Source organism: Colletes gigas, unplaced genomic scaffold, assembly GCF_013123115.1.
Source record: "Colletes gigas isolate AHSC1104 unplaced genomic scaffold, ASM1312311v1 Colletes_gigas_Sc00042, whole genome shotgun sequence".
Taxonomy (NCBI): Eukaryota; Metazoa; Arthropoda; class Insecta; order Hymenoptera; family Colletidae; genus Colletes; species Colletes gigas.
In genome coordinates, this window is record NW_025106671.1 from 1,390,673 (window position 1) to 1,414,274 (window position 23,602).

Genomic DNA, 23,602 nt, shown 5'->3' on the forward strand with positions numbered 1-23,602 from the left:
TTGTGAAAATACTGTATTAGTCGTGCATTTTTTGTAAATAGATTGCAATAGAAATTACTGATTCTATGAATGGGGTTGTCAATTCTAATTGGAGTTGTGTATTTCCAAATTCATAAATAGTATTTCAAGCTCACAAAAAGGTATTGAATTCTTGTGAATCTTTTACATTAATCTTGTATTTTTTAAATGATTGACTCTATGTCGAAGGTTGTCAATTATAATTAAGATTGTCAGTTTACAAATACTGAGATAGTATTTGTATTTCACAAGAAAATACTCTCAGTTACATTGTGTGAATCACAAAACATTGCTTGTGAAAATTCTATATTATTCGAGCTTTTTTCGTAAATAAATTGCAATAGAAAAGATTGATTCTATGTCTGGGGTTGTCATTTGTAATAGGGGTTTTCTGTTTTCTAATTCATAAATAGTATTTGAATTTCACAAAAGGGTATTGAATCCTTGTGAATTTTTTATTTTAATCTTGTGAAAGTTCTATATTGATCTTGTATTGTGGATGTCAGATTCCAAGTACTAAGATCGTATTTCAATTTCACAAGAAAATACACTAAGTTACATTGTGTGAATCACAAAACATTGCTTGTGAAAATACTGTATTAGTCGTGCATTTTTTGTAAATAGATTGCAATAAAAATTACTGATTCTATGTATGGGGTTGTCAATTCTAATTGGAGTTGTGTATTTCCAAATTCATAAATAGTATTTCAAGCTCACAAAAAGGTATTGAATTCTTGTGAATCTTTTACATTAATCTTATATTTTTTAAATGATTGACTCTATGTCGAAGGTTGTCAATTGTAATTAAGATTGTCAGTTTACAAATACTGAGATAGTATTTGTATTTCACAAGAAAATACTCTCAGTTACATTGTGTGAATCACAAAACATTGGTTGTGAAAATTCTATATTATTCGAGCATTTTTCGTAAATAAATTGCAATAGAAAAGATTGATTCTATGTCTGGGGTTGTCATTTGTAATAGGGGTTTTCTGTTTTCTAATTCATAAATAGTATTTGAATTTCACAAAAGGGTATTGAATCCTTGTGAATTTTTTATTTTAATCTTGTGAAAGTTCTATATTGATCTTGTATTGTGGATGTCAGATTCCAAGTACTAAGATCGTATTTCAATTTCACAAGAAAATACACTAAGTTACATTGTGTGAATCACAAAACATTGCTTGTGAAAATACTGTATTAGTCGTGCATTTTTTGTAAATAGATTGCAATAGAAATTACTGATTCTATGTATGGGGTTGTCAATTCTAATTGGAGTTGTGTATTTCCAAATTCATAAATAGTATTTCAAGCTCACAAAAAGGTATTGAATTCTTGTGAATCTTTTACATTAATCTTATATTTTTAAATGATTGACTCTATGTCGAAGGTTGTCAATTGTAATTAAGATTGTCAGTTTACAAATACTGAGATAGTATTTGTATTTCACAAGAAAATACTCTCAGTTACATTGTGTGAATCACAAAACATTGGTTGTGAAAATTCTATATTATTCGAGCATTTTTCGTAAATAAATTGCAATAGAAAAGATTGATTCTATGTCTGGGGTTGTCATTTGTAATAGGGGTTTTCTGTTTTCTAATTCATAAATAGTATTTGAATTTCACAAAAGGGTATTGAATCCTTGTGAATTTTTTATTTTAATCTTGTGAAAGTTCTATATTGATCTTGTATTGTGGATGTCAGATTCCAAGTACTAAGATCGTATTTCAATTTCACAAGAAAATACACTAAGTTACATTGTGTGAATCACAAAACATTGCTTGTGAAAATACTGTATTAGTCGTGCATTTTTTGTAAATAGATTGCAATAGAAATTACTGATTCTATGAATGGGGTTGTCAATTCTAATTGGAGTTGTGTATTTCCAAATTCATAAATAGTATTTCAAGCTCACAAAAAGGTATTGAATTCTTGTGAATCTTTTACATTAATCTTGTATTTTTTAAATGATTGACTCTATGTCGAAGGTTGTCAATTATAATTAAGATTGTCAGTTTACAAATACTGAGATAGTATTTGTATTTCACAAGAAAATACTCTCAGTTACATTGTGTGAATCACAAAACATTGCTTGTGAAAATTCTATATTATTCGAGCTTTTTTCGTAAATAAATTGCAATAGAAAAGATTGATTCTATGTCTGGGGTTGTCATTTGTAATAGGGGTTTTCTGTTTTCTAATTCATAAATAGTATTTGAATTTCACAAAAGGGTATTGAATCCTTGTGAATTTTTTATTTTAATCTTGTGAAAGTTCTATATTGATCTTGTATTGTGGATGTCAGATTCCAAGTACTAAGATCGTATTTCAATTTCACAAGAAAATACACTAAGTTACATTGTGTGAATCACAAAACATTGCTTGTGAAAATACTGTATTAGTCGTGCATTTTTTGTAAATAGATTGCAATAAAAATTACTGATTCTATGTATGGGGTTGTCAATTCTAATTGGAGTTGTGTATTTCCAAATTCATAAATAGTATTTCAAGCTCACAAAAAGGTATTGAATTCTTGTGAATCTTTTACATTAATCTTATATTTTTTAAATGATTGACTCTATGTCGAAGGTTGTCAATTGTAATTAAGATTGTCAGTTTACAAATACTGAGATAGTATTTGTATTTCACAAGAAAATACTCTCAGTTACATTGTGTGAATCACAAAACATTGGTTGTGAAAATTCTATATTATTCGAGCATTTTTCGTAAATAAATTGCAATAGAAAAGATTGATTCTATGTCTGGGGTTGTCATTTGTAATAGGGGTTTTCTGTTTTCTAATTCATAAATAGTATTTGAATTTCACAAAAGGGTATTGAATCCTTGTGAATTTTTTATTTTAATCTTGTGAAAGTTCTATATTGATCTTGTATTGTGGATGTCAGATTCCAAGTACTAAGATCGTATTTCAATTTCACAAGAAAATACACTCAGTTACATTGTGTGAATCACAAAACATTGCTTGTGAAAATACTGTATTAGTCGTGCATTTTTTGTAAATAGATTGCAATAGAAATTACTGATTCTATGTATGGGGTTGTCAATTCTAATTGGAGTTGTGTATTTCCAAATTCATAAATAGTATTTCAAGCTCACAAAAAGGTATTGAATTCTTGTGAATCTTTTACATTAATCTTGTATTTTTTAAATGATTGACTCTATGTCGAAGGTTGTCAATTGTAATTGGGGTTGTCATTTTATAAATACTAAAATCACATTTCAATGTCACAAAAAAATACTCAGTTACACTTTAAACCCCAAAATATTCCTTGTGAATCTTTTATATTAATCTTGTGAAAGTTGTATATTAATCTTGAATTTTTTAAATCATTGATTCCATGTCTAAAGTTGTGAATTTCCAAATTCAAAAATCGAATTTTAATTTCACAAAAAAATACACAATTACTATTTTAAACCCCAAAACATGGCTTCTGAAAATTCTATATTAATATTCTCCATTTCCTCATTGTACCAAAGGTCATTAAAAATAAATTAGAATTGGAGGTGTCAATTTCCAAATTCAAAAATCGAATTTTAATTTCACAAAAAAATACACAGTTACACTTTCAACCCAAGACATTGCTTATGAAAATTCCTCATTCTACCAAAAGTTATTAAAAATAAATTTGAATTAGGGTTGTCAATTTTCAAATTCAAAAATCGAATTTTAATTTCACCAAAAAATAGACAGTTACACTTTCAACCCCAAGACATTGCTTCTGAAAATTCTATAGTAAAATTCTCCATTTCCTCATTCTACCAAAGGTCATTACAAATGAATCTGAATTAGGGTTGTCAATTTCCAAATTCAAAAATCGAATTTTAATTCCAAAAAAAATACACACTTTTTGAACTCCAAAAAAAAACCATTCTTTTTTAAAGTTCCTCTATTATTCTTGTATCTTTTGCAAATATGTCGACGAACGATCGAGTAATTTTCGATTTCGTTTACCTTCCGTCGGTAAGTTTGCAGATATCCGGAACGACGGTTGAATTCCTCGTAACTTGCACGAGGCTCGATGGGAATTGCAATTTGTTAAGCATGAATGGTCGTCAACTATGAATTTCACCGTGCAATGTTTACCTACGTCCTCGCCATCGCGGTCTGCGAAATTCGAAATTCGAAATTCCCCATCGAAAAATATCGGTTCCCCTTAACTTGCTTCGTTAATTACCCATTCACCCGCTTAATTGATTTATCGATCGGACGAGACAAGTTCTGATAGCGTATGAACCAATAATAAACAAAATAGCAGATAATAATCTTAAATAATTATTTGTTTGAAATAGTAAATAAGGAAAACAATGAAAAAAGGAAAAGCAATTGTTTTCTAACTTATGGTGATACATACTACAAGCATATTTTATTTCAACTGGAATAACAAATACTAATTTCAATTATTAATTATTATTTCAATTATTAATTTTTTTTTTTGAAATAGTAGATAATGAAAATAATTCAAAAGAGAAAAGAAACATTTGTTTTTTATGTTTTGGTGACACACACATTGTAAGCATATTTTATTTGAAATAAAATAACAAATAATAATTTGAAATAATTAACTATTTAAAATAGTAAATAATACAAATAATTCAAAACAAATGAGAAACGACTTTTTCCCCCCGTTGTTGTGACAGATGGTACAAGCATATTTTATTTAAAATAAAATAATAAATAATAATTTAAAACAATTAAGAATTTAAATTGTTAAACAATGAAAATAATTCAAAACTGAAGAGAAACGATTGTTTTCTACGTTTAGGTGACCCACACATTGCAAGTAAATTTTATTTGAAATAAAATAACAAATAATAATAATACAAATAATAAACAATTAACTATTTAAAATAGTAAATAATGGAACAAATTTTAAACAAGAAATAAACGATTTAAAGGAGTTGTCAGTGTAAAAATTTTATTAACAAAATAATTTGTTATAAAATAATAGTTTATTAATATTTATAATAGTTAATAATAATATTTTATTTGAAATAAAATAACAAATAATAATTTGTAATAATTAACTAATTAAAATAGTAAATAATGGAATAAATTTTAAACAAGAAATAAACGATTTAAAGGAGTTGTCAGTGTAAAAATTTTATTAACAAAATAATTTGTTATAAAATAATAGTTTATTAATATTTATAATAGTTAACAATATTTTATTAACAAAATAATTTGTTATAAAATAATAGTTTATTAATATTTATAATAGTTAACAATATTTTATTAACAAAATAATTTGTTATAAAATATTAGATTATTACAATTTATAATAGTTAACAATATTTTATTAACAAAATAATTTGTTATAAAATATTAGATTATTACAATTTATAATAGTTAATAATATTTTATTAAAAAAATAATTTGTTATAAAATAATAGTTATTTGTTGCTAACGTTGCTTTCTGTTTTGTTTCAGGTGAGTTCAAATGTTATGACACCATAAGCGAAGTAAATGCAGCTACGTAAGTAATCCAAAAACGTTCTCCGTGCTTGAAATTCTCGGTGAAACTGTTTTGGGGAGGGAAATGCCGGTGTGTATCGTGTATCTCTGATATGGAAAATTCATTTTTCCCCAAAGGCTAATTTCCACTCCGCTGCTGTATCGCAGCCAACCCCAGATACGCAATTATTTTCCAGCCAAAAATACTTTAATCGCCATTTTTCAGTCGTGTTACCACGCTGATTGTGACATCGTTATCTTATTCGTGTTTTTTTTTTATTTTAGCGTGGTTTTTAGTGTTGGATTATTTTTTGTCATAATTTGTATGTATACATATAATATGAGGATTTTAAATTATTCATTAATATTAGAAATACCAATGGGGTCAAATTGATCCATTTGTAATTTTTAATAAAAATTGTGAATAAATTTACTTGACTGGATTTTTGAAAATTTATCGTGATTTTCTAGAAGAAGAATGGATAAATATAAGTATAATCTCTAAGTATATATGTAATGTGAGGTTTTCAAATTATTGATTAACACTAGAAGTACCAAAGAGGTAAAATCAACCCATTCGACTGGAGTTATTACTTGTAATTGCGGTAGTCTGTTTTCAAATTCATAAAAAGTATTTCAGTATCACAAAAAGATATTGAATTCTTGTGAATCGTTTATATTAATCTTGTGAAAGGTCTATATTGATCTTGTATTATGGTTGTCAGTTTTCAAATACTAAGAACGTATTTCAATTTCACAAGGAAGTACACTCAGTTACATTGTGTGAATCACAAAACATTGCTTGTGAAAATTGTATATTAGCCTTGTATTTTTGAAATGATTGACTCTATGTGAAAGGTTGTCATTTGTAATTGGCATTGTCAGTTTCCAAATACTAAAATCGATTTTCAATATCACAAAGAAATACACAAAGTTATATTGTGAACCACAAAATATTCCCTGTGAAAATTTTCTCTTATTCTTGTACTGTTCACAAATACCTACTTAATAATATAAAATCACATTTGAATTTCATAAAAAAATACACCCAGTTACATTGTGAATCACAAAACATTGCTTGTGAATTCTTTATATATTAATCTTGTGAAAGTTCTATATTAGCCTTGTATTTTTGAAATGATTGACTCCAATTCTGAGATTGTCATTTGTAATTGGGGTTGTCAGTTTCCAAATACTAAATTCACATTTCAATTTCATAAAAAAATACACTCAGTTACATTGTGAATCACAAAATATTCCCTTTGAAAATTCTTTCCCATTCTTGTACTGTTCACAAATACCTACTTAATAATATAAAATCACATTTGAATTTCATAAAAAAATACACCCAGTTACATTGTGAATCACAAAACATTGCCTGTGAATTCTTTATATTAATCTTGTGAAAGTTCTATATTAGCCTTGTATTTTTGAAATGATTGACTCCAATTCTGAGATTGTCATTTGTAATTGGGGTTGTCAGTTTCCAAATACTAAATTCACATTTCAATTTCATAAAAAAATACACTCAGTTACATTGTGAATCACAAAATATTCCCTTTGAAAATTCTTTCCCATTCTTGTACTGTTCACAAATACCTACTTAATAATATAAAATCACATTTGAATTTCATAAAAAAATACACCCAGTTACATTGTGAATCACAAAACATTGCTTGTGAATTCTTTATATTAATCTTGTGAAAGTTCTATATTAGCCTTGTATTTTTGAAATGATTGACTCCAATTCTGAGATTGTCATTTGTAATTGGGGTTGTCAGTTTCCAAATACTAAATTCACATTTCAATTTCATAAAAAAATACACTCAGTTACATTGTGAATCACAAAATATTCCCTTTGAAAATTCTTTCCCATTCTTGTACTGTTCACAAATACCTACTTAATAATATAAAATCACATTCGAATTTCATAAAAAAATACACCCAGTTACATTGTGAATCACAAAACATTGCCTGTGAATTCTTTATATTAATCTTGTGAAAGTTCTATATTAGCCTTGTATTATTGAAATGATCGACTCTAACTCTGAGATTGTGATTTGTAATTGGGATTGTCAGTTTCCAAATACTAAATTCACATTTCAATTTCATAAAAAAATACACTCAGTTACATTGTGAATCATAAAATATTTCCTTTGAAAATTCTCTCCCATTCTTGTACTGTTCACAAATACCTACTTAATAATATAAAATCACATTTGAATTTCATAAAAAAATACACCCAGTTACATTGTGAATCACAAAACATTGCCTGTGAATTCTTTATATTAATCTTGTGAAAGTTCTATATTAGTCTTGTACTATTGAAATGATCGACTCTAACTCTGAGATTGTTATTTGTAATTGGGGTTGTCAGTTTCCAAATACTAAATTCACATTTCAATTTCATAAAAAAATACACTCAGTTACATTGTGAATCACAAAATATTCCCTTTGAAAATTCTTTCCCATTCTTGTACTGTTCACAAATACCTACTTAATAATATAAAATCACATTTGAATTTCATAAAAAAATACACCCAGTTACATTGTGAATCACAAAACATTGCTTGTGAATTCTTTATATTAAACTTGTGAAAGTTCTATATTAGTCTTGTATTATTGAAATGATTGACTCCAATTCTGAGATTGTCATTTGTAATTGGGGTTGTCAGTTTCCAAATACTAATATTTCATCCCAATTTCACAAAGAAATACACACGGTTAGATTGTGAACCACAAAATATTGATTGTGAAAATTCTCCATTACTCTTGTATTTTTTGGAAATAAATTGCAATAGAAATGACTGATTCTGTGTCTGTAGTTGTCAGTTTCCAAATACTAGGATTGTATTTCATTCCCTCCAAAAACTACACGATTCAATTTTTCACCCCAAATCTTCTAAAAATCTTCTATTTCACTTTTTACAAATTATTTGCAACAGACACGACTCCAAGCTTCTCCATTTTCTCATTTTTCAAAAGCTCGTTAAAATTGAATCTCAATTGGGGTTGCCATTTTACAAATACTAATATTTCATTTCACTATCACAAAGAAATACACAAAGTTACATTGTGGACCACAAAACATTGTTTGTGAAAATTCTACATTGCCTAGCTCTGTGAAAGATTGTTAAAATTGAAGGGTAATTGGGGTTGTCAGTTTCCAAATACTAAAATTTCATCGGAATTTCACAAAGAAATACACACAGTTACATTGTGAACTCTAAAATAATGTTTGCAAAAATTCTGCATTTTCTGATTCTGTGAAAGATCATTAAAATCGAAGAATAATTGGGGTTGTCCGTTTCCAAGTACTAAAATTTCACAAAGAAATACACTCAGTTTCATTGTGAATCACAAAACATTGCTTGTGAAAATTCTCTAATTCTCTTCCATATTTTGCAAATACTCTACATCTGGTGTAATCAATTGTAATTCAGTTTGTCAATTTCCAAATACCAAAAGCTCAAAAAAATACACAATACTGTTCACAAATAAATTGCAACAGTAAGAACTGACTCTGTGTCCAGTGTTATCAATTGTAATTGGGATTGTGAGTTTCCAAATACTAAGATCACATTTAAATTTCACAAAAAAATACTCTCAGTTACGTTGTGAATCACAAAACATTGCTTGTGAAAATTCTCTAATTACTCTTGCATTTTTCACAAATAAAGAAATTGCAATAGAAACGAACTACGTCTGGTGTTATCAATTTTAATTCAATTTGTCAGTTTCCAAATTCCAAAACCTCATTTCACTTCCCGTCAAACAAATAAAAAAAATACACAATATTGTTCACAAATAAATTGCAATAGTAAGGACTGACTCTGCGTCTAGGGTTGTCAATTATCATTAGGTTTGTCAGTCTCCAAATACTAGGATCGTATTTCAATTTCACAAAAAAATACATTCAGTTACATTGTGAATCACAAAACATTGCTTGTGAAAATTCTCCAATTACTATTGTGTCTTTTGGAAATAAATTGCAATAGAAATGACTGACACTATAATCTGAAGTTATCAGACTCCAAATACTAAAATTACATTTCGATGTCACAAAAAATTACACAGTTACATTGTGAACTCCAAAATATTGCTTGTGACAATTCTCCATTTTCTCGTTGAGTGAAATATTGTTAATATAAAAGTGTAAATGGGGTTGCCATTTTACAAATACTAATATTTCATTTCACTATCACAAAGAAATACACAAAGTTACATTGTGGACCACAAAACATTGTTTGTGAAAATTCTACATTGCCTAGCTCTGTGAAAGATTGTTAAAATTGAAGGGTAATTGGGGTTGTCAGTTTCCAAATACTAAAATTTCATCGGAATTTCACAAAGAAATACACACAGTTACATTGTGAACTCTAAAATAATGTTTGCAAAAATTCTGCATTTTCTGATTCTGTGAAAGATCATTAAAATCGAAGAATAATTGGGGTTGTCCGTTTCCAAATACTAAAATTTCACAAAGAAATACACTCAGTTTCATTGTGAATCACAAAACATTGCTTGTGAAAATTCTCTAATACTCTTCCATATTTTGCAAATACTCTACATCTGGTGTAATCAATTGTAATTCAGTTTGTCAATTTCCAAATACCAAAAGCTCAAAAAAATACACAATATTGTTCACAAATAAATTGCAACAGTAAGAACTGACTCTGTGTCTAGGGTTATCAATTGTAATTGGGATTGTGAGTTTCCAAATACTAAGATCACATTTAAATTTCACAAAAAAATACTCTCAGTTACGTTGTGAATCACAAAACATTGCTTGTGAAAATTCTCTAATTACTCTTGCATTTTTCACAAATAAAGAAATTGCAATAGAAACGAACTACGTCTGGTGTTATCAATTATAATTCAATTTGTCAATTTCCAAATTCCAAAACCTCATTTCAGTTCCCCTCAAACAAATAAAAAAAATACACAATATTGTTCACAAATAAATTGCAATAGTAAGGACTGACTCTGCGTCTAGGGTTGTCAATTATCATTAGGTTTGTCAGTCTCCAAATACTAGGATCGTATTTCAATTTCACAAAAAAATACATTCAGTTACATTGTGAATCACAAAACATTGCTTGTGAAAATTCTCCAATTACTATTGTGTCTTTTGGAAATAAATTGCAATAGAAATGACTGACACTATAATCTGAAGTTATCAGACTCCAAATACTAAAATTACATTTCGATGTCACAAAAAATTACACAGTTACATTGTGAACTCCAAAATATTGCTTGTGACAATTCTCCATTTTCTCGTTGAGTGAAATATTGTTAATATAAAAGTGTAAATGGGGTTGCCATTTTACAAATACTAATATTTCATTTCACTATCACAAAGAAATACACAAAGTTACATTGTGGACCACAAAACATTGTTTGTGAAAATTCTACATTGCCTAGCTCTGTGAAAGATTGTTAAAATTGAAGGGTAATTGGGGTTGTCAGTTTCCAAATACTAAAATTTCATCGGAATTTCACAAAGAAATACACACAGTTACATTGTGAACTCTAAAATAATGTTTGCAAAAATTCTGCATTTTCTGATTCTGTGAAAGATCATTAAAATCGAAGAATAATTGGGGTTGTCCGTTTCCAAGTACTAAAATTTCACAAAGAAATACACTCAGTTTCATTGTGAATCACAAAACATTGCTTGTGAAAATTCTCTAATTCTCTTCCATATTTTGCAAATACTCTACATCTGGTGTAATCAATTGTAATTCAGTTTGTCAATTTCCAAATACCAAAAGCTCAAAAAAATACACAATATTGTTCACAAATAAATTGCAACAGTAAGAACTGACTCTGTGTCTAGGATTATCAATTGTAATTGGGATTGTGAGTTTCCAAATACTAAGATCACATTTAAATTTCACAAAAAAATACTCTCAGTTACGTTGTGAATCACAAAACATTTCTTGTGAAAATTCACCAATTACTCTTGCATTTTTCACGAATAAAGAAATTGCAATAGAAATGAACTGGTGTTATCAATTTTAATTCAGGTTATCAATCTCCAAATACCAAAAACTAATTTTCCCCCCAAAAAATAAAAAAACTACACAATTTCATTTTTCACCCTGCAACATTGCCTCTAAAAACTTCCCCTAAAAACTAAAAAAATACACAATATTTTTCACAAATAAATTGCAGTAGTAAAGACTAACTTCTATGTCTGAGGTTGTCAGTTTCAAAATACTAAAATCACATTTCAATGTCACAAACAAATACCCTGAAATACCCTGCAATACCTAACTCAACGTCTGTTGCAATCAATTGTAATTCAATTTGACAGTTTCCAAATACCAAAAACTCATTTCACTTCCTCTCAAAAAACTCAAAAAAAATACACAATTCTATTTTTCACCCTGCAACACTGCCTCCAAAAATCCTCCACTACCTATCAGATATCCTCCATTTGCTTTCCTCAAAACTTGCTTAAAATCGACTCCCCAATCACTGTAATGAACTTGTAAATACATGGGGGGTTCCCAAATCAGCCCCCAATATATACACTCGCCACCCAACGACTCGCCCTCTCGAGGTGGATTCCCGAGGTTGCCCATCCCCGATCGCGCAGCGACTGTCCGCATTCTCTGTCACCGGCACGACTCTAGCTACGAGGCCAAAGCCGCGTCGAGCGGCCAGAGAGAGCACACACACACACCCACAGAGCGAGAGAGAGCGCCAGTGGGTGAGCACGACGCTGGTCTGGGTTCGCAGGAGGGCAGGTCGACGCTGCTAGTCTCTCAGTCGAACACCACGCGCGACCTCGAGCGGACCACGACACCGCTCGACCCGCGATTCCCTGCGTCAGTGCATCCTGGATCGCGGTGCGTCGATCCTGGATCGTGGATCCATCCCTGCACGCTCGTGTCTCGTGTTTCTCGCGGGGGACGATGAGAGTCCGGAAGTGTCATGTGAGTTGTCGGTGCATACTGAGGAGGAAGTCGCGGCTCCGTCCGTTTTGGTGATGTGCGCGGGGTCAGGGGACTAGGAAAGGATAGTAGAGGTGAGGAGGGCTCGGAGAAACGGAGAAGAGTCCTTCGAACTGGGTCACTTGCATCGAAAGAGTCGAAGTGGCCTCTGGGGATCAGAGATCAACGAGGATGGTTGTGATTGAGGCGGTTGGAATTCGGTGACAAAGGTGTTGGATCGCTTTTTTTTTGTGATCTGCAGGCCTAGGTAGGCAGTCTGGGGAAAACGCATTGCAGTTTTTTGGGGGAAAATGTACAGTTATGTGGCTGAGCCTCGAAATATTGATTGTGAAAATTGGACACTTTCTTGTGGGCTGTGGGGGATCGTTAAAATGGAAGTATTTTGGGGTTGTCGAATATTAACTCTGAAAATTCTCTGTTACTCTCGTGGTGTTCACAAATAAATTGCAATAGAAATCAACTTTTCAACTTTTCAACTGTTCAATTTTTCAACTTTTCAACTGTTCAATTTTTTCAACATTTCAACTGTTCAATTTTTCAACTTTTCAACTGTTCAATTTTTTCAACATTTCAACTGTTCAATTTTTCAACTCTTCAACTGTTCAATTGTTGAAATTTTTTTTTTGTAATCTGTGTAAAGTCAGATGTAGAAACTGAGAATTCATTTAGGATGATTCCCGTCTTGGGAGACCGGATACTCCCTGGTCAATTATGACATTAAGTGCTCGCTGCTCTCTCGAACTGAACGGTTGCGTGTTTTACGACACTGAGGAGAATGAAAAGACCGCTTCGCCATGCATAGTTGATAACCGGTTCGCTGGTTCCCGTCGAGCTATATTCTACCGTATTTATTATTAACATCGAAGAAAAGAATAAGGCGTTACTCGCGACACCCACGGTCTTTCCTATTTTTATTGCGACCGTACGAGTCCTGCAGGCATTGAAAATCTGACGGAGATAACTGGATCGCGATTCGTTGCATTCGTAATGCCTGGAGTCTCTTGTAAAACCCGACTAGTTTATTCCTTTCTCGAACTTTTTGTCAAAAAAAATTAAGGTTTAAAATATGTTGAATAATAATGTTTATTGAACAATATTTTTTAAACAAATATCGTTGCATGTATGCTCCAGAGTGTGTGGAACAACAATATCGAGTAAACAATGGAAATATTTGTATTGTTTATGTGAATATCGTAATCCAAACCGTTTCGAACCGTTTCGAACCGTTTCGAACCAATTCAAACCGTTTCAAACATTGTTAATGGTAATTTCTAATAATAGAGAAATCGGATCATCGTTGATATAGAATACTAAACAATATTCTACGTACAGTGGATGTCAAAAGTATTTGTACAGTGATTAATTATGATTAGAATATGCTGAATAATAATGTTTATTAAACAATATTTTTTAAATAAACATCGTTACATGTATACTCCAGAGTGTGTAGAACAACAATATCGTAATTCAATATAAATCAATTTATATAAATATCGTAATTCAAACCGTTTTGAACCGTTTTGGACCGTTTCAAACCGGTTTCAAACCACTTCAAACTGCATAAATGGTAATTTTCCATAATTCAGAAAACATGTTATTGTTAATATAGAATATTTAACAATATTTGAAGCAACAATGGTCGCCAACTTTAAGTCTGTACCATTTCAAACCGTTTTGAACCGTTTCAAACCAATTCAAACCGTTTCAAACCACTTCAAACTACATAAATGGTAATTTTTCATAATTCAGAAATCACATCATCGTTAATATAGAATATTTAACAATATTTGAAGCAACAATGGTCGCCAACTTTAAGTCTGTACCATTTCAAACCGTTTTGAACCGTTTCAAACCAATTCAAACCGTTTCAAACCACTTCAAACTACATAAATGGTAATTTTTCATAATTCAGAAATCACATCATCGTTAATATAGAATATTTAACAATATTTGAAGCAACAATGGTCGCCAACTTTAAGTCTGTACCATTTCAAACCGTTTTGAACCGTTTCAAACCAATTCAAACCGTTTCGAACCACTTGAAACTGCAGAAATGGTAATTTCCCACAATTCAAAAATCACATCATCGTTAATATAGAATATTTAATAATATTTGAAGCAACAATGGTCGCCAACTTTAAGTCTGTACCATTTCATATCATTTCAAACTCCATAAATGGTAATTTTTAATAATACAGAAATCAGTTCATCTATATTTGTTTAAAAAATATTGTTTAACTAAGATTATTAATAAGCACTTTAGTCGTAATTAGTCACAGTACGAATACTTTTTACACCCACTATACCATCGAGATCTCGCTGTTTCGAAACGTCTGATAAGCATTTCAAATATTAATCTCGCGTTCAAATTGCTGGAGTTTCGAGATCTATAGACGTTAAAAATCCGGGAGTTGAGCTCGGAGGGATTTCGAACGTTAATTACGGGTTCTTAGTTGCGAAACTTACGGCCGTCGTTACGCGTTGAATCCACAAACGAGAAGTTCCGCGACTCGAGTAAATTGATAACACGGTCGAGCCGGGGAGATGAAAATATACAAAATTAAGCACCAAACATCCGCTGTCAGTGAACCCACGAGAGTTGAAAGATCCCAAGCATATTTATAGGGGTTGGTGATTTTTAAATAATTAGAGGACCCCAAATTAAACGACTTCGATTTTAACGAGGCTTTCTAATATGATACAGGGTGTTCAACCAACCGTGGAAAAAACTTGTCTTGGGGGATTCTGGAGGCCAAAATAAGACGAAAATCAAGAATATCAATTTTTTAATTTAGGCTTCGTTAAAAAGTTATTAACGTTTAAAGTTGCGTGTGTGAGACGGGACTCGCGCACACTGCACACTTTGACTTTAAACGTTAATAACTTTTTAACGAAGCCTCAATTAAAAAATTACTATTTTTGATTTTCGTCTCATTTTGGTCTCTAGAATCCCCCAGAAAAATTTTTCAGAATATAAATAATAAAAATATAAGGGAAGATTTGTCGATTTTCCATTCCCGTTATCGGTTGCATTTTGCTCCAAATGGAGAAAACAAGGGGAAAATACGATAAGTGACCAATTTTCAAATCGAAAAATAAAAACGTAAAAAGCATCTGGACGTAATTTTTAATTGCAGTTGGGAGAATTTTTCAGAATACAAATAATAAAAATATGATGGAGGATTTGTCGATTTTCCATTCCCGTTATCGGTTGCATTTTGCTCCAAATGGAGAAAACAAGGGGAAAATACGATAAGTGACCAATTTTCAAATCGAAATATAAAAACGTAAAAAGCATTTGGACGTAATTTTTAATTGCAGTTGGGAGAATTTTTCAGAATATAAATAATAAAAATATGATGGAGGATTTGTCGATTTTCCATTCCCGTTATCGGTTGCATTTTGCTCCAAATGGAGAAAACAAGGGGAAAATACGATAAGTGACCAATTTTCAAATCGAAAAATAAAAACGTAAAAAGCATTTGGACGTAATTTTTAATTGCAGTTGGGAGAATTTTTCAGAATATAAATAATAAAAATATGAGGGAGGATTTGTCGATTTTCATTCCCATTATCGGTTGCACTAAATGGAGAAAACAGGGGGAAAATATGAGTGACCAATCGTCAAATTGAAAATAAAAACGTGAAAAACATTTGGACGTAATTTTTCTGGGAAAAATTGTAATGGGAGATTCTAGGGGCCAAAATAAGACGAAAATCAAGAATACCAATTTTTTAGTTGAGGCTTCGTTAAAAAGTTATTAACGTTTAAAGTTGCGTGTGTGAAACGGGACTCACGCACGCTGCACATTTTAACTTTAAACGTTAATAATTTTTTAACGAAGCCTCAATTAAAAAATTGGTGTCCTTGATTTTCGTCTTATTTTGGGCTCTAGAATCCCCCAAAAAAAATTCCCCCCAGGATATCTATAAAAAATTATTTAATATTATTTTACACGCATCATTAGGAACATGTGTACTATCAGCTTGCAAAAAAACGCCATTAAGAGAAGTTCCTAGGGATTGTAGGATCTAGGGACTTTAATTTTGTCACTGAAATGGGAAAGTTTCGATGCAAGTGCTCGTTGAAAGGGCTCTTCTATCATCGATGTCTATTTCACGAACAATTTCCTTTCTTTTGGAGTACCTATGGTCACCGTATCGCCTTTCTCGTGGGAAGGTTAATAGCTCAACGAAAAGCTCGTATAACATGATAACGCCGTCCGGGTCGATTGTCATAAACGTTGACAGAGAATCGATTCCGCGAAGAGGGACAGCGTTGTTCTTCCAGGTTACGTGTTAAACGATTACGACGAATGAATCATCGGTTCTGTGTAGGTTTTTCGATTCCGCGACCAGGCAGGTACGCATTAGGCAACGTCGTGGCATGAAATATGTGTGTAGGATCGTTTGGAAAAAAAAGGAAAAATGTAAACAGTCGTCACGTCGAGTGGTGTATTTGATCTGCCATTACGAATGGGTCATTTTGACAGTTTTATTTGATAGAAAATTTATTAACCATTACGCAACCCAATTACTGACGTCTGTAAACTGTTGAAAAGAGATGTGAAAAAATAGTAAATATTTTCATTTCTTCTTGTGTGTAGTTTTATTTGGAAATAAATAATATTGTGAAATGAGTGTTTCATTGTAAATAGAGGAAAATAATATTTCATCAGTATAGTATTTGGAATGGTGGTATTGCAAGTAATAGTATTGCAAGTAGGAGGTTTTTGTTCATTTAATTTTTTATAGTAATATGTACTTTTGTCGATGAAATAGGACGTTTGTGTTTAGAAATATTTTCAAGAAACTTCTCACTGATTAGAAAATGTGTTTAGTTTAAAAATTTGCACGTTTTATTTTCAGTTGACTGTTTTGTATATTTGAATCCAAGTAAAAGTGGAAAATAGTACTTTTTAGTAGTTTAAACGTTTAATGAAATAGTATTTCCAAATAGTATTTCATTTAAGTATGAAATTAAGTTTCATTTAATTATGAAATTAAATTTCATTCAATTATGAAATTAAATTTCATTCAATTATGAAATTAAATTTCATTCAATTATGAAATTAAATTTCATTCAATTATGAAATTAAATTTCATTTAAGTATTAAATGAAATAGTATTTCCTTATGAAAAGTATTTATGTGTTTAATGAAATAGTATTTCATTTAGTTATGAAATTGAATTTCATTTAATGAAGAAATTGAATTTCATTTAATCATGAAATTGAATTTCATTTAATTATAAAATTGAATTACACTTAATCATGAAATTGAAAATATGTTTCATTTAATCATGAAATTGAATTTCATTCAATCATGAAATTAAATTTCATTCAAGTATCAAATAAAGTACTATTTCCTTATTTAAAGTACATAAACGCTTCCAATTTCATACAAAATCATTTCACATTTCCTGCCTCCGACTCAATAACGAAACCAGTAAAATTGCAACTGAAATAAGAAACATCAAATCAGAGTTTAACTGCTCCATCGTTCGAGACACAAGTGTTGCGAAACGTGCTCGATTTTAAAAGCTTCCTCCGGTAAGAAAACACATCGTAAAACATCCCCAGCTCGCTCGACGTATTAAACGAAGCGTCGGTTATATTATTATTCCACTCCGCCACTGAAACTTGTCCTTTTCTTCGTGTTATTGCAGTGAAACGCGATACCGGGTTACGGGCTGCTCGGAACACTTGGTTTTTTCAGAGACGCCAATTGTTCAAACAACGGTGCACGGGACGGAGATACAAAGAAACGGATTCTCCGGTTAGCGTTAGCGATACCAAAGGTCTTTAGTTTCTTCGGTTACGTCCTGCTCAGACGCGAAAGCCCACGGCTGGATCCGTCAAAGCCCGTGACTTAACTAAAGTCGTACTGAATACTGTAATTTATCCCTTTGATGTTTTCAATTTAATCGGGGAGCGTGAATCATGGTTCTGCGTTTCTGTGCACGTACGTGGGCCACGTTATCGTGAACTCCAGCATTGAACTTCCCCGAGAATCTTAACTTCCATACATTAAACAATCTACACTAATTGTGTCGGTAAAGAAGGATTCTACTCTTATCGACTGTTATACATTTAAATTATTTTTTTATTGAAAAGGTATTTGTAAAACAAATTTGTTATTTAATTTAATCATACGTAGAGTTAATTAATTTTGTATGAAGATTTTTATAGAAAAAAATTAAATAGTGTATATTTGAACAATTATTTGGAATTTTATCATACGTCGAGGGGTTATTTAATTTCTTGTTGAACTAGTATTTTCATGAAGTATTTTGAACAAAATTAAATAGTGTACACTTTAAAAATTATTTGGAATTAAATAGTACGTCAAGTAGTTAATTCATTTTTTAATGAACTATTCCTTTTATGAACAAATTTAAACAAAATTAATTTTATACGAGTTGATTTGTATAACTCGAGGCTTGAACTTCCAGAGAATCTGAACTTTCATCCACAATATGTACTATTAAACAATCTACACTAATTGTGTCGGTAAGGAAGGATTCTACTCTTATCGACTGTTATACATTTAAATTATTTTTTTATTGGCAAGATATTCGTAAAACAAATTTGATGTTTAGATTAATCACACATCGATTTAATTAATTTTTTATGAAGATTTTTAAACAAAATTAAATAGTTTACATTTGAACAATTATTCGGAATTTAGTCATACGTCGAGGGATTAATTAATTTCTTGTTCAATTCGTATTTTTATGAAGAAATTTAACCAAAATTAAATAGTGTACAGTTCAAAAATTATTTGGAACTAAATCGAACGTCGGGGGATTAATTAATTTTTCTAAATTGAAATTAATAATTGAACGATTTAAACTCTCATGAAGAAATTTGAACAAAATTAATTTTGCATAAGTTGAGGTTTACAATTCGAGTTTTGAACATTCAGAGAATCTCAAATTCCATCCACAATACTGTTAAAAAATCTACAATTATTTATGCCGATAAGTAGGGACTCTGTAACCCTTAAATTTGAAATAATAATTTTTTAATATACATCAACGTAATTGTTTGAAAATTGACATAATCCTACATTGATTCTTTATTTTTTAAGTGTTTTAAAGGAAAATTGAATTCCCATTTACCAATTTGATGAGAATCAACAATAAGTAAAATAATTCATTAAAAATTGAAAAACCACTGAAAAACTCCTAAATCCTAGCAACAAATTATTAAATTTGAAGGTTTTTACTAGTTTCGTTGGAATGTTGAATTACCAATTTGATGAGAATTAACAATAAATAAAATAATTCATTTAAAATTGAAAAACCACTGAAAAGCTCCTAAATCCTAGCAACAAATTATTAAATTTGAAGGTTTTTACTAGTTTCGTTGATCAATTAGCAACGTTTGATTAGATCATAGATCCCTTTGTCGTCGATCTGTCCCCTTTAGCGATTGCACCTACGTTTCCAACTTTGTTTTGTTTCGTCCAGCTGAAGAGTCGTTAAAAATCTCTCAAAGTGCCATCGTTTGTAGCAGAGCTGCTCGACTGGTCGGGATTTTTCGACGAAACGAACGCCGCGGATACTTTTTCATGTCGCCTCACGTCTGAAAGACCTTTCTGAAATGGACTGACCCAGAAAAAATTGCATCAAAGTGCGAAAAACTGAATGAAAATCGCAACATGTTCGCGTTGAACGCTCCCCCGTTGGCTTCAACGACGTTATTTATAACGATTGCTCGCCTTTGACGACCCCCATCGAGATTGCAACGTCTGACACAAGAATCTAATTTTGTGTGTGTGTTTTTTTTTTTGCATCAAACTGTGGAAAACCTGAATGAAAATTGCAACATGGTCTCTTATAACGCTCCAGAGTGTTCGAAAATGGCGATTTAGAAGCGAAAAATTATGTTTCACCTTAAAATAAATTTATGGACGATTATTAAAATTTCTTGCCCAAATCGCCATTTTTGAACGCTGTGAATCGTCGAGAAACAGTCGTTGATGGAATCCACGTTGGCCCGTGTACGAAACAGGTTTTTCCAAATGAAATTAGCATGTCAACGGGAACATTAAACCGCTACATCTCGTCCTAATCGTATGCAAACAGTGGCCATACAGCGAATTGTGAAACCGGCGAGTAAATAGAACATTCTAGATCGCTTTCTTCGCGAGTCTCAAACGGTTCCGTTTCGAGTGTTTCAACATGGATATGCAAAGACAAGATGGAGCAACGGACAGGTCAGGTTCCCTTGGCCTACAATATTTTTGGTCAAACAATCGTATAAACGAAGAACAACAGGAACGCTGGAACGAGGTCGGACTAAATAAATATTCCGACCAACTCTTCTCGCGATATCTCTGTCTTTTCCCCCGGAAATCGTGCAAGAATTTCCTGAAAATCTGCAATTTTTTTGTTTTTATCTAGTAAAAAATATTTGAGGTTAAGTCGTTTGAATTGAGATGTTTTATAAATGAAACGACGTGAGCCATCTTTCAGGCAGCTGATGAACTCCATCTTGGAAGAATTTTACGTTTTTGGACCCGATAAAGTCATCAATTTTCGGATCTTATTCACTGATTGGAAGTTGCCATTTTCGACTCTATTGAATCGAATACTTTTGAAAGTTATAGTGGTCCTTTCGCTAAACTATCTTTCGTTACAAAATTTTAAAAGGGGATTCTAGAGGCCAAAATAAGACGAAAATCAAGAATACCAATTTTTTAATTGAGGCTTCGTTAAAAAGTTATTAACGTTTAAATTTGCGTGTGTGAGACGGGAACCGTGCGCGCTGCACACTTTAACTTTAAACGTTAATAACTTTTAAACGAAGCCTCAATTAAAAAATGACTATTCTTGATTTTCGTCTTATTTTGACCTCTAAAATCCCCCATTAAAATTTTTCCCAAGGTTGGCCGAGCACCCTGTATGTCGACACTATATGACCGCAAAAGAGCGGGAAAATCTATTGACTTTAAACTTGATAACTGCTTCAGATAATATGGATTACTCATTTGTACAGTTAATAGTAAAAATCTCTAAAAAAAAATCGATTTCCAAATCATCGTTGTTGCGCTTCTTTAGGCCTCCAGGGCGTTGTTTGTCGATCAGACTCAAATCACCGCTTTTAAACTGCTCTAAACCAAAAGGTGCACACATCATACGATACAACACCTTCACCAAGAGAGGAACAAATCGATTCTTATGCTCTTGCAGCATTTTTCCCTTGTTGGCAGTCGTAAAGAATGCAGTGTCGGTTGTGCACCCTATCTGTTGCCATTTTCGACTCTACTGAATTGAATACTTTTGGAGGTTATGGTGGTCCTTTCGCTAAACTATCTTTTGTTACAAAATTTTAAAAGGGGATTCTAGAGGCCAAAATAAGACGAAAATCAAGAATACCAATTTTTTAATTGAGGCTTCGTTAAAAAGTTATTAACGTTTAAATTTGCGTGTGTGAGACGGGAACCGTGCGCGCTGCACACTTTAACTTTAAACGTTAATAACTTTTAAACGAAGCCTCAATTAAAAAATGACTATTCTTGATTTTCGTCTTATTTTGACCTCTAAAATCCCCCATTAAAATTTTTCCCAAGGTTGGCCGAGCACCCTGTATGTCGACACTATATGACCGCAAAAGAGCGGGAAAATCTAGTGACTTTAAACTTGATAACTGCTTCAGATAATATGGATTACTCATTTGTACAGTTAATAGTAAAAATCTCTAAAAAAAAATCGATTTCCAAATCATCAATGTCGCGCTTCTTTAGGCTTCCAGGGCGTTGTTTGTCGATCAGACTCAAATCACCGCTTTTAAACTGCTCTAAACCAAAAGGTGCACACATCATACGATACAACACCTTCACCAAGAGAGGAACAAATCGATTCTTATGCTCTTGCAGCATTTTTCCCTTGTTGGCAGTCGTAAAGAATGCAGTGTCGGTTGTGCACCCTATCTGTTGCCATTTTCGACTCTACTGAATTGAATACTTTTGGAGGTTATGGTGGTCCTTTCGCTAAACTATCTTTTGTTACAAAATTTTAAAAGGGGATTCTAGAGGCCAAAATAAGACGAAAATCAAGAATACCAATTTTTTAATTGAGGCTTCGTTAAAAAGTTATTAACGTTTAAATTTGCGTGTGTGAGACGGGAACCGTGCGCGCTGCACACTTTAACTTTAAACGTTAATAACTTTTAAACGAAGCCTCAATTAAAAAATGACTATTCTTGATTTTCGTCTTATTTTGGCCTCTAGAATCCCCCAATAAAATTTCTCCCAGGGTTGGCCGAGCACCCTGTATGTCGACACTATATGACCGCAAAAGAGCGGGAAAATCTATTGACTTTATACTTGATAACTGCTTAAGATAATTTGGATTACTCATTTGTACACTTAATAGGAAAAATCTCTAAAAAAAATCGATTTCCAAATCATCAATGTCGCGCTTCTTTAGGCTTCCAGGGCGTTGTTTGTCGATCAGACTCAAATCACAGTTTTTAAACTGCTCTAAACCAAAAGGTGCACGCATCATACGATACAACACCTTCACCAAGAGAGGAACAAATCGATTCTTATGCTCTTGCAGCATTTTTCCCTTGTTGGCAGTCGTAAAGAATGCAGTGTCGGATGTGCACCCTATCGGTTGCCATTTTCGACTCTACTGAATTGAATACTTTTGGAGGTTATGGTGGTCCTTTCGCTAATCTATCTTTTGTTACAAAATTTTAAAAGGGGATTCTAGAGGCCAAAATAAGACGAAAATCAAGAATACCAATTTTTTAATTGAGGCTTCGTTAAAAAGTTATTAACGTTTAAATTTGCGTGTGTGAGACGGGAACCGTGCGCGCTGCACACTTTAACTTTAAACGTTAATAACTTTTAAACGAAGCCTCAATTAAAAAATGACTATTCTTGATTTTCGTCTTATTTTGACCTCTAAAATCCCCCATTAAAATTTTTCCCAAGGTTGGCCGAGCACCCTGTATGTCAGACACTATATGACCGCAAAAGAGCGGGAAAATCTATTGACTTTAAACTTGATAACTGCTTAAGATAATTTGGATTACTCATTCGTACACCCAATAGTAAAAATCTCAAAAAAAATCTCTCTTATTTTATAGCGTGTAAAATCCGATTCTAGCTGGCGGATTAATTCGCGAACG

At 31.7% G+C, this 23,602-nt stretch overlaps 1 protein-coding gene across 10 annotated transcripts in view; it reads left to right on the forward strand.

The window, feature by feature from the left end:
- The window catches only part of LOC122402960 (cAMP-specific 3',5'-cyclic phosphodiesterase), a 437,543-nt gene that overhangs the window by 194,097 nt on the left and 219,844 nt on the right, over positions 1-23,602 (forward strand). Inside the window, exon 1 of one of the 10 annotated variants that reach the window (XM_043406170.1) lies at positions 9,354-12,530. The exons of 7 other annotated variants lie outside the window; for them this stretch is intronic. The gene's annotated coding sequence lies outside the window, so the exon portion shown is untranslated. Of the gene's footprint in view, positions 1-9,353; positions 12,531-23,602 lie in introns of those variants that run through there. 2 more of the 10 variants (XM_043406172.1, XM_043406173.1) reach the window with 2 other exon arrangements.